The sequence below is a fragment of the Vipera berus genome, assembly GCF_964194415.1.
Source record: "Vipera berus genome assembly, chromosome: 1".
In the NCBI taxonomy this organism is placed as follows: Eukaryota; Metazoa; Chordata; class Lepidosauria; order Squamata; family Viperidae; genus Vipera; species Vipera berus.
In genome coordinates this window covers 255,771,961-255,782,980 of record NC_138202.1, presented here as the reverse complement: position 1 = coordinate 255,782,980, position 11,020 = coordinate 255,771,961, and positions in this window count along the sequence as shown.

The window sequence follows — 11,020 nt, the reverse complement described above, 5'->3', positions numbered from 1 at the left end:
ATTAATCAACCAAAGATTCACCACCATGATCATCACCCCACCAATTACTCTTCTCAGGTGAAAACCAGCTTAATATCAGCTACTGTGGTAATCAGAAACATAAAACTACTGCAGCTGCTAGAAGCAGTCAGATGAATCTCAGTCTTCATGCTCTGAAGAAAAAGAGTTTGGTGGGGGGAATGACATTCACAACGCAAACAACATGAGCCTTCCATTTATTTCTATAAGCCCTTGGATTGTGGTTATTCACAGAGCAAAAGATTATCAAGGAATGACAGGACATAAATCCACCCAAGCTAATTTTGTGCTTGTCAGCTTGGTAAAAAAAGGAATGTAGAAAAACAGAAGAAAGTATTTGAATTTTGGATAAGAAAAATCCGTGTGTGTGTGTGTGTGTGTGTGTGTGTGTAAATCTTTAGCACAAATCTCAAGTTACAACATCAAATATTTCCTCTTTTCCCCTTAATATCTACTATCTCATATTGAGCTAATATAGTTCTTATTGTTATCAACTAAGTAAAACCATCTTTGTTACATTTATCAATAGTTTTTAGCTTATACATATCTTAATTGTGCTTGCATTCAATCCTTATATACAATCAATGTCCTGTTATTGCTTTTTTCCCAGGCTTTAATTTCCCTTCAATATTCAAGTTAACATTTGGTATATTATAATAAAAAGGGACGCGGTGGCTCAGTGGGTTAGGACGCTGAGCTTGTCGATCGGAAGGTCGGCAGTTTGGCGGGTCGAATCCCGAGTGCCGTGTAGCAGAGTGAGCGCCTGTTACTCGTCCCAGCTTCTGCCAACCTAGCAGTTCGAAAGCACGTAAAAATGCAAGTAGAAAAATAGGGACCACTACGGTGGGAAGGTAACAGTGTTCCGTGCGCCTTTGGCGTCTAGTCATGCCGGCCACATGACCACGGAGACGTTCTCGGACAAGCGCTGGCTCTTCGGCTTTGAAACGGAGATGAGCACCGGCCCCTAGAGTCGGAAACGACTAGCATGCATGTGCGGGGGAACCTTTACCTTTACCTTTACCTTTATATTACAATATCTAAGCTTTAGGCGACCAGAATTTCCCTTATCTTAACTTCTACATTTTTCCCTTTTTATAAAAAAAATGTAAAATTCTAAATAGACATCTTGTCTATTTGCATATAATCTTATTCCATTTTCTAAAAGTTATCCATTTTTCACCATATTAAACCAAAAGTCTATTAATTTTGTTACACATCTTACCTATTCAATTATAATGTTACTTTATTTTTTAAAAATTATCTATTTTCCACCACATTCGACCCACTAATCAATAGTATAAAATCCCCTCTACTAGATCAAAACCCTAGTTTCTTTCAGTCTTACTCTGCCTTTTTTCCTTTGCCAACTAATCTTCCATGTCAATACTTTTCAATCCTCAAACAGTTCTCCCTCTATTATTATGTGTATTATTTGAAATAAGAAAGACCATTTAATTACAGCTTTTTTGGAAGGACTATCCCAATTATATTCATTTAATCTTCTCCCTATTACTCCAATTTCCCACAATTGTCCTGATAAATTTATCTTCCATTCAATCTGTTCTTCTTCCTTTTCCTCAAATTTCTTCTGATTTATGTAAAAAGTCTTTTCCATTTTCAACTTATATTGTACTTTTGCGGGGGGGGGGGAATATTATTTGTATTTATGGAGAAATGGAACATGGTTTCTTTTTATTTGCAGACATTTCTGATAATATGACTATAGGGTGGGTACAGAGTTAAAGCTCATGCCTAGAGATTTAGGAAATGATATATTAGGTTTATGGTAAACTTTGCTTGGCTTTCCACTAGTCTCAGTATTGATAAAATACATTGTTGTAGGAATCCTAGTGGACTTTAAAGTCTTTGAAGAAATTACAAAGAACATAGAATTTCTCTGCTACCTGTTATAGCACCATAATTGCAGCAACTGAAAAAATATACATTTGTTTTATGAATTCACTTACTAAACTTAATGCAACTCTTAAAGTAGTGGTATCTTCTTTTTTCAGTCTTGTAACAAACATTTTCAAACTTTTCAAAAATAAATGAAAAGAGATGTGTACTTGCAACAAGTTCAAAGTACATATGCTGAATTATTTTCCAAATGTGTGAATCCCCATGTTTACCACTGTGATGTAGAACTGATGGTTCATTCATTCCTCTACTGAATAACAAATATGGAAACACAGAGGTTTGCCAACTCTGAAATTGAGTTACCATTTGCTAACATACAGTATAATACTGTTGCTCCATGTCTTAATTAAAAGCAATTGACTACAAATATGGCAAATGATCTGAAATAATGATCTGAGACCAATTTCCCAAATTGGAATCTTAGCCAAGTAGCTAATGCTCTGTGCTCTGTAAGACAAAATGCAAATATATTTGAATCCTCATGATAAGTGCTCTCTGAGCTTCGTTATTTGCTTCAAATCCTTATTTGAGGAAGCTTAAATTTGCCCTAAACTATTCCAGTGTTTAGGTAGTGTCTCCACTTTAAGCAGATGTTAAACTAATAGTTTTGTTTTGGATACAGACTTTCTAGTTCTGGGAAACTGCTGAGGATCACTTATTGGTTAGTTTAGGCTTTTGGAGACATGTCACCACTGATATGCTTTCTTTGAACTCTTTCTAGCAAGTCCATTTGACTTTGGGCAGTGGAAGAGTCTGATTTTTCTCCAAACAGGTCTTTCCTCCTATACCTGCCAGATCCCTGATGCACCATAACATAAGAGACCTAGATTAACTTATTATCACTGACTAACGGTGGCAACAAGGGAGAACTGTTTGGGAATTGCAGAAAAACACTGTCTTCCTTCATAGCAGAACTCCCCTCTACCTGTTAATTGTTGTTCAGGATGCTTGTTTAAACAGCTTCCAAAATAGTACTAAACCATATCCAAACAGAGACCAGGTATTGATTACTGACAAAAATACAAGTTCACAGCTAGTTTCTACCTACAAAATGCAATGCAACCCCCAACTAGCATCTGTCAGTTGATGATAGAAGAGAGAACTGACTCTTTAACCACAGGTTTAAGATTCCCTCCTAGCCTGTAGTATTCCGCCTCCTCCCCCAGCCTCGAGATCAGCTGGTGGTGGTATATGCAAAGCCTAGAGGAAGTTTTGACAGACAGCTGTATCTACCCATTTTATGATCTCTCAGTACACACCTCCTCTCCAGCCCTAGCCTGAATTAAGAGAAGTTCTCCTGATAGCTGGTGATGTTTAGTGCAGGGCTTTTCAACCTTTTCACCCATTGTACCACTTTTAGGATATGGCAACATCCAAGTACCACCAGTCGCCTAGCAAGGTGTCAAAAACATAATGACCAAAAAAAGGGTTGGGGGAAGTGATGAAGTACAAGTAGTCCTTGACTTTCAACAGTTCGCTTAGTGACTGGAAGTTACAGTGGCACTGAAAAAAGTGCCCCCCAAGCCACAGCCGAGCAAGACACTTGCCTGCCCACCTGGCGGCACTCTTCCTCCTATCCAAGGTTTTCATTGTTGTGAGCATTTCTGTTGAGGATTGGCAGCGGGGGTGGGGTGGGAGTGTTTGGTTTTTAATCCCCCCCCCATCTGCTGGATGGTTGCAGCAGGTTTTGGTCACTTCACATGACCCTGGGACACTGTGACTGTCATAAATATGAATCAGTTGCCAAGCATCTGAATGTAAATCACAAGACCCTGGAGAAGCTGCAACATTCCAGCTGATCGGTGCTTCTTCTAGGCTCAGCAGAAGTGCCAGGATCAGTGCTGCTTTCCAGCTGGAGCCTGGCACTGATCCTGGTGCTTCCGCTGAGCCCTGACAGCCCTGCAGCTCCAGCCATCTCTCACTCAGGCTTGTGCGGTGCTGCCACCGGTTCAGCTCATTCCCCTTCCCCGCTACCACTTTTCTAGGATGGTCATGTACCACCTGCCAGGTGCCAATGTACCACAGGTGGTACCCGTACCACTGGTTGAAAAGCCCTGGTTTAGTGGAAGAGAAGGAAAACAAAGTCAGGAGAATCCAGCAACTCCTATATTTAATATCCTTTGTCCATCATAAATAAGGACATTTCCTAGCAATGTGCCTTGGCAAGATAAAGGCAGAAACTCTTATGCTCAAGGATTGGTGGATCACACTTTAACTCAGCCTTGAGGAAGAGCCCATCATTTCAAGCCACATAAGCACAACTTTGTGAAATATCAGGAACCAAGAGGTCAAAACCACCTCTCCCAGGCCCTTAACGTGATTTATAAAAGTAAAATTATTTTGAGGGGAAAGCAAAGACACATATAAATTACTGTCATACAATAGAATTAGCAATAATTTATATATCATAATGAGTTCTTTGCCCTCATTAATTATAGTCAAAGAAAATGTGAAAACAAAACCTTCCCCCCCCCCTTTAATTAAAGCCCCAAATATAGTGAAAACTGGGGGGAGCGATGGGTGCTACTGAGACCGGCAAAAATTAAAACTCTGGTTCATCAACCAGAAAGGGAGAAAATTCTTTTCAGGTCTAAAGTAGCAAACAGATCTGTTTTTTCCATTGTATAAGTATCTATGCTTCTGGTTGCGGTCCCAAAGGTGTATTTTTTTTCCCTCCATTTCAAGCTGGGCTGAGAGACATTTTCGCACTTTATTAAGCAGCAAGATGTACTGCGGAACAGGTTTACAGCTGAACTGTGGTGGTGTTATAGTCAGCATTTCTCACAGAATGGAATGCAAGCAGCTGCCCAACCATGCTTGCTACTAATAAATAGCAAAATCAGCCCAGCCTTCTGCTGCTCAGTTTCCTGCTAGTATTTAAGAATTATAGGCATGATATTGGAGAAGGTGGCTTTTAAACTGGGTGCATTTTCTGCCTGCAAGAGATGAATCATCATACTTGCTCTCCATTTTCTATAGCTGCTCCGGTTAGGCCGAATAAACAGTGGAATTGCCTAAATGTTATCTTGGAAAATAGTTTTCTGGCATTTTCAAAACTCTGTAACCTTAAATATATATTAGAATTCAAAATATTTTCATCCTTCCTTCTAGGTTTCAGTTTCCCCCATTTGCTCTGGCTGTGAACAGGAAAGATTTATGACATCAATGGAAAATTGTAGATACCTATAAAATACAACTGTTCCCTGGCCAGGGCTGATAAGCCACTATTCTACATTATTTTATTTGATTATTTTTAAAATTATTTTATTAAATTTCCTATTTTTAATTGTATATACATTACAAATATAATAGAAAATAAATAAGTTAATCCTGTGCTTAGTTTAAGTTAAAATTGAAATGTTTCAAAGGAAGCTATAAGGTAATAATAATAAATAAAATTAAAAATACATAAATTAATTTTAATTTCAAACAGTGAAAATAAAATTAATTTATGTATTTTTAATTTTATTTATTATGACATCATTTGAAACACCATGTTTTAATTTTTATTTAAACTAAGCACAGGGTTGACTTGTAGCATTACTCAATGGCTAAGTTAATTGCTTTTTATTAGACCAAGTTCTTGAAAGAAAAATAGAGACCCACTGTAGGAATGTGGAGGGCAGTGATATTTTCCATGACAGTTCTTGTTTCTTATCACTATATGGGAGTGCTTTCCCAGCCCCCTCCCCAGCCCCCCCCCATTTCTAAATGGTGTATTTAATATTAGTTATCCCAAATACGATACATGGATATTTTGTGTGCCGCCTGAATAGATGAGTGATACACAAATGTAATAAATAAAATAAACATATACCAATCAGTCAAGAATAATAAGCCTCAAACCTGCAGATGTTACCAGTTGTATGCAGGTACCGGTAATCATTAATCAGAATAGAACTGGAATGGACCTTAGAGGTCTTCTAATCCAGCCCCCTACTCAAGCAGGAAACCCTATATCATTTCAGACAGGTGGCTCTCTAGTCTTTTCTTAAAAACCTCCAGTGATGAAACGCCTACAATTTCTGAAGGCCAGCTGTTCCACTGGTTAATTGTCCTCACTGTTAGGAAGTTTCTCCTTAATTCCAGGGGGCTTCTCTCCTTGTTTGCTTTCCATCCGTTGTTTCTTGTCTTGCCTTCTGGCGCATTGAAAAATAAGTTGATCCCCCTGTTCTTTGTGGCAGCCCCTCAAATGCTAGAATACTGCTATCATGTCACCCCTAGTCCTTCTTTTCTCTAGGCTGGCCATACCCAATTCCTGCAACCATACTTCATATGTTTTTGTCAGGCATTGGCCTGGCTTGTTTTCTCAACAGGTGAGCCTCTTTGTGACTCGTTTTGCTATAGAATCTCTACCTAATTGTGATTCTATTTACTTTCTGCAATCATAGCAAAAGCATTTAAAAGCTCCTGGCTTTCCTTCGTTGGTTCCAGGAGACAGTGGAATATTTTGCATGGTCACATCCTGAGTACATAATATTAAGAAAAAATGAAGGGAAACATGAGAACCTAAGATGAATGAGCTAGATGCTTGCATCATGTAATGAGCAAGCAGCATGAAATAATGGGATGGATGCGGCCGCGCGAGTTGTGATGGGGGCTCCCCGATACTCCCATGTAACACCTCTGCTCTGCGAGCTGCATTGGCTTCCGGTTGCCCTCCAGGTGAGATTCAAGGTGCTGGTGATGACCTATAAAGCCCTAAATGGCTTGGGTCTGGGATATCTGAGGGAGCATCTGCTGCCGGCATCAAGTTCCCTTCGTCCTGTGCGCTCCCACAGGGAGGGCCTTCTCAGGGTGCCACCGGCAAAGGATTGCCGGAGGGCAACACCCAGGGGGAGGGCCTTCTCTGTGGGCATGCCTGCCCTTTGGAACCAGTTACCCGTAGAGCTCAGGACTGCCCCAGATTTTCGTTCATTCTGCCGGGACCTGAAGACCTGGCTCTTTGAGCTTTCCGGCCAGGACTGAGAACTTTTAATTTTTAACCTATTGTAATTGGCTTTTTTAATTGGAGTTAAGGGTTTTAGATTTTAATCAAGGATAATTTAATTTATTTTAATTTGTTATTAACTTTTGTATTGTTATATTGTTTTAATTGCCTTGTGAACTGCCCTGGGTCCTACGGGAGAAGGGCGGTATATAAGTTTAAATAAATAAATAAATAAATAAATAAATAAATAAATAAATAAATAAATAAATAAATAAAAAGTAAACATACATCAACTCACAAAAATGCTATTAATATTTGGGCAAAAAAACCCCATCACAGCAGTCCTGTTTTTGGAAAGGCTCCATTGATTTCAACACCTGCATGAGGATTAGCATTTCAGCAAATCTAGTAAAATCTCAGCTGTCAGAATATAGCAAGACAGGAATAAATTATTACAAAACAATTGTCATTGGTTTTTTTTTTTACGATTTTGTGACGCTTTTTTGCACTTTACAGGAGAGAAATCATGCTTGGCTTTACTGCATCGCCAGTGATCACACTATAGCAACAAACCTATCTTTGAGCCAAATAGATACAGTTAACTGCACATGAGGTTATGAATACCCTGTTAGAGAAAGATGTAGTAGAATGTTAAACTAAGAATGAAAATACCTGTATGGAAAGTAGAGCCATGGAAAGAGTGAGGTCTTCAAGATTATTCCAGTCTCATTCCAAATTTGTTAAATTTAGCATGTTATGTGAACAAAAAAAACCTAATTATTATTACTATTTTTGGAAGAGAGGCAGTAATAATGATTCAGCTTCTGATTCAACAGTTTGAGGGGTTTCCAAAACTTTGTTTTTTAAAAAAATAGGCAAACAGTATGTTATGTACTGGGCTTTTGGTACCACACCACGTGCGTTGCTGGAGACTTAACGGCTCTCCAGCAACCCAGACAGGACATCTCCAGTCCTGCAATTGGTCAACCTCAGGTGGCAAGCACAGGTTTAATCTGATTGGTTGCTACCATAGGGTTTGGCTATATATTGTGGCAGGGAGCGCCCCAAGTACAGTACAGTTCCAGCTTGAATAAAAGAATGAGTTTCTCTGTACTCAGCTGTGTGTCTTCATTCCTGCTCACCAGAGCCCACAGCTTAACACAGTACACCAAAACAAAATTACAAAAAAAAAACACCAACATGTAGCAAGATCCCATCTGGGTCTGTCACCAGGACCAGAGGTTTAATCTTCCGAGCTTTCGGATTCAAGCTGGAGAGAAGCTCTTTGAAGATGGGCTCCAGCATGAGTCCAAAAGCTCAGAAGACTAAACCACTAGTCCCAGTGACCAACCCAGATTGGATCTTGCTACATTATCCTGGGACACATATATTCACCTTCATTCATGAAAAAAACATATCCAAAATATTTTTTAAAAAATATCCAGAACATTTAAAAGAAAGTTTGTAATCTTTTGCAGAGGTTTTCAAATATCTTCACATTCTTTGAAGTGATCATATTAATCCGTGTTCAAAACAAGGGGCTGATTAAGAAATGGGAGGAACCAAGAAGAATCAAGAAGTTAGAATTCCCCCATGCTGGCTGGGAAATTCTGGAAGTTGAAGTCCACAAGTCTCAAGGTTGCCATGGTCAGATATTTCTGCCCTAAAGCAAATTCTGCATTTGGATTTGTGGTAATACTGATGCCTTAGTATTAGCAAGAGAGTATCCAAAGTCCATTAGAAGTTTTCCAAATAATAACAATGAATTGTTTTAACTGTGAAAAACAACAAAACAGTATTTCAGGCTTGCTACCTATAAAGCTCAGTCACTTTTATATTGTGTGGTTTGCCTGATGCTGTGTTTTTTTTCTGAAGTTTATGATAATGTATTTGTCAAGCCCTTCGGGCTCGACATCACAGAGGGGACCAGGGGAGCACAACCGGCAGCACCCGCCCTGCACTGGAGGCCCAGCCACGCCCGCACCCACCAGCTTTCCGGCGGGCGAACGCCAGACCCGTGGCCACGCCAACAGCTGAGAGGCGGCCGGAGACAACTACAGGCAGCTGCAGGGAGCCCGCGCCGGCACGAACAGCTGGGAGGCGGCCGGAGATGACTGTCGGCGGTCGCGCGGCTCGATCAGCTGGGAGGCGGCCAGGAACAACTGCGGCTAGGAACAACTGCCGGAGGGCGCACGGCCCTTGCGGGACTTCACAGCGATCAGCTGTGAGGCGGCTGGGATCGACCGTCGGCGGCCGCGCGGGACTTACGGAGCCTCAGCCGCCTCAACTGGCGGCAGCGCAGGGCGCTCTACAGCTGCGCTCGGACGATGGGGGCTGCCAAGGGGCTGCGGGAATGGCACGGGACGCTGAGATGGTGGAGGGGAGCACAATGGGGACTTTGGGTTACGGGGGAGGGGGGTGCTGGGCTTACACCTTCCTTCGAGTTGTATGGTCCTCGACAGCAGGGGAAAAGGCAGGGCGTGGGGCGACGGGATAGGGGCGGGGTATTTACGCAGCTCAGGCGGATGCTGGTCTGCGCGGGGAAAGGGTGGGGTTAATGGGTGGGGCTGTTGCCCAATTACCGGCAAAGTGTAAAAGGCGCGTTGGGGGTGAGTAACTCCCAACGCTGACTTTGTATTTGCATGGATCGCTGATTAGTAAAGGTGTCTTGCAGTCAACCGTGCCACGTCATCGTTCTTCGGGTTTGCGTTCTCCGGCGTGGACGGCAGTTTTGACAGTATTCATCCTAATCAGCCTAAAAACAGTAGGATGATACTGTTGTTATGAGACCCAAGCAGCAGAAGTTACAACTCGGTATGGTGCTTTAATTCCCTTTCAGTTCAGCATGTTTGAGGCCATGATCTACCAAAAATTATGTTAACCTTTTTTAGGCATTTCCAAAATGCCTAAAATGATCAAAATTGAACAAAATGTTCGAAAATTGAAACAAGTGATCCCAAGGTGAAAATCAAAATGGCGCACCCTTTCCATGTTATCATACCAAAAGTAGTAAATAGTTTATGGCATGCCCTCAGGCTATTCAACTCTGCCCTCCAACAGGAAGGGCAGTTTGTCACCTGGGTCATTTGTCTCAGGCTTTCTAACAACAGGGCTGATCTTGCTCTTCCAGTAAACACTTCAGAAGTGTATCTTCTAAATCAGGGGTAGGCAGTGCTTTTTTTGTAAAAGAAAAAGGTGCCGGAACTCACACGTCATACAACCCGCCTTGCCTACCCTACAAGGTTCCATCCAAAAAAGGTGCCGGAACTCCGTTCTGAGCGTTCTATGACAAAAAAAGCCCTGGTTACAGTACCCACAATTAGAGGAGCTAATTTCTTATTACCTACTAATGTTAAAGGATGGAGTTCCTCTTGTTGTTTATCCTTTTTTAGGAGCAGAAAGGATTTGTGTTTGGCACCAAACTAAAGGGCAAGACAAAGCTCTCCTGGCTGGCTGGCAAAGGGGTAATGATTGCTGGAAAATATTCTGTGCTCATGCTGGAAATGGAAAGAAAGCTTTAATTGATTGTCATTCTCTCTGGGGACTGCAGATTCACAAGGTTTCCATAGCCATTCCAATGTCATCCTCAACAGAACAGTCATACAAGCCTTGCTTCACTGAAATATTGCAAGAAGATGACATGAACTAAGATTCTATGTGAGCTTGATTGACAGGTTCTACCTTTTTCTATTTTTGCTCTCCTTTCATGCCATGGGTAATTGTGTAACAGATGTTTTGTAGGAAACAAGAATAATATACTCTTCATTCTCTGTTCTTTTGCCTCTTAAAGGCAAAGCCTCCTTTTAATGACACTCAGTGGCTATATGAACACATCCATCTATCGTAGTAACAATACAGTTATTGCTTTTGTCTTGGATTGTTCTTTCCAACATATTAGTCCTGTCAACATTCCTAGTTTTTTGGTGGTCTCAAGCATTAGCCAGGATGAATCCCAATGCTGGTATTTGCTGTGACTGTGCAATCAATGCCCCTCTTTCATTTAGTACTTAGATGGAGATGTCTTAGTACTGCCAACAAAGTTCAGCTGTGCAATCTTTTGTTGCATTTTTTTAATGGTACTGAAGCAGCAGTACATGAGAGTGCTACAGATGAAAAACATCTGGATCTTCCATACAATCCCTTACAAACAAGGCA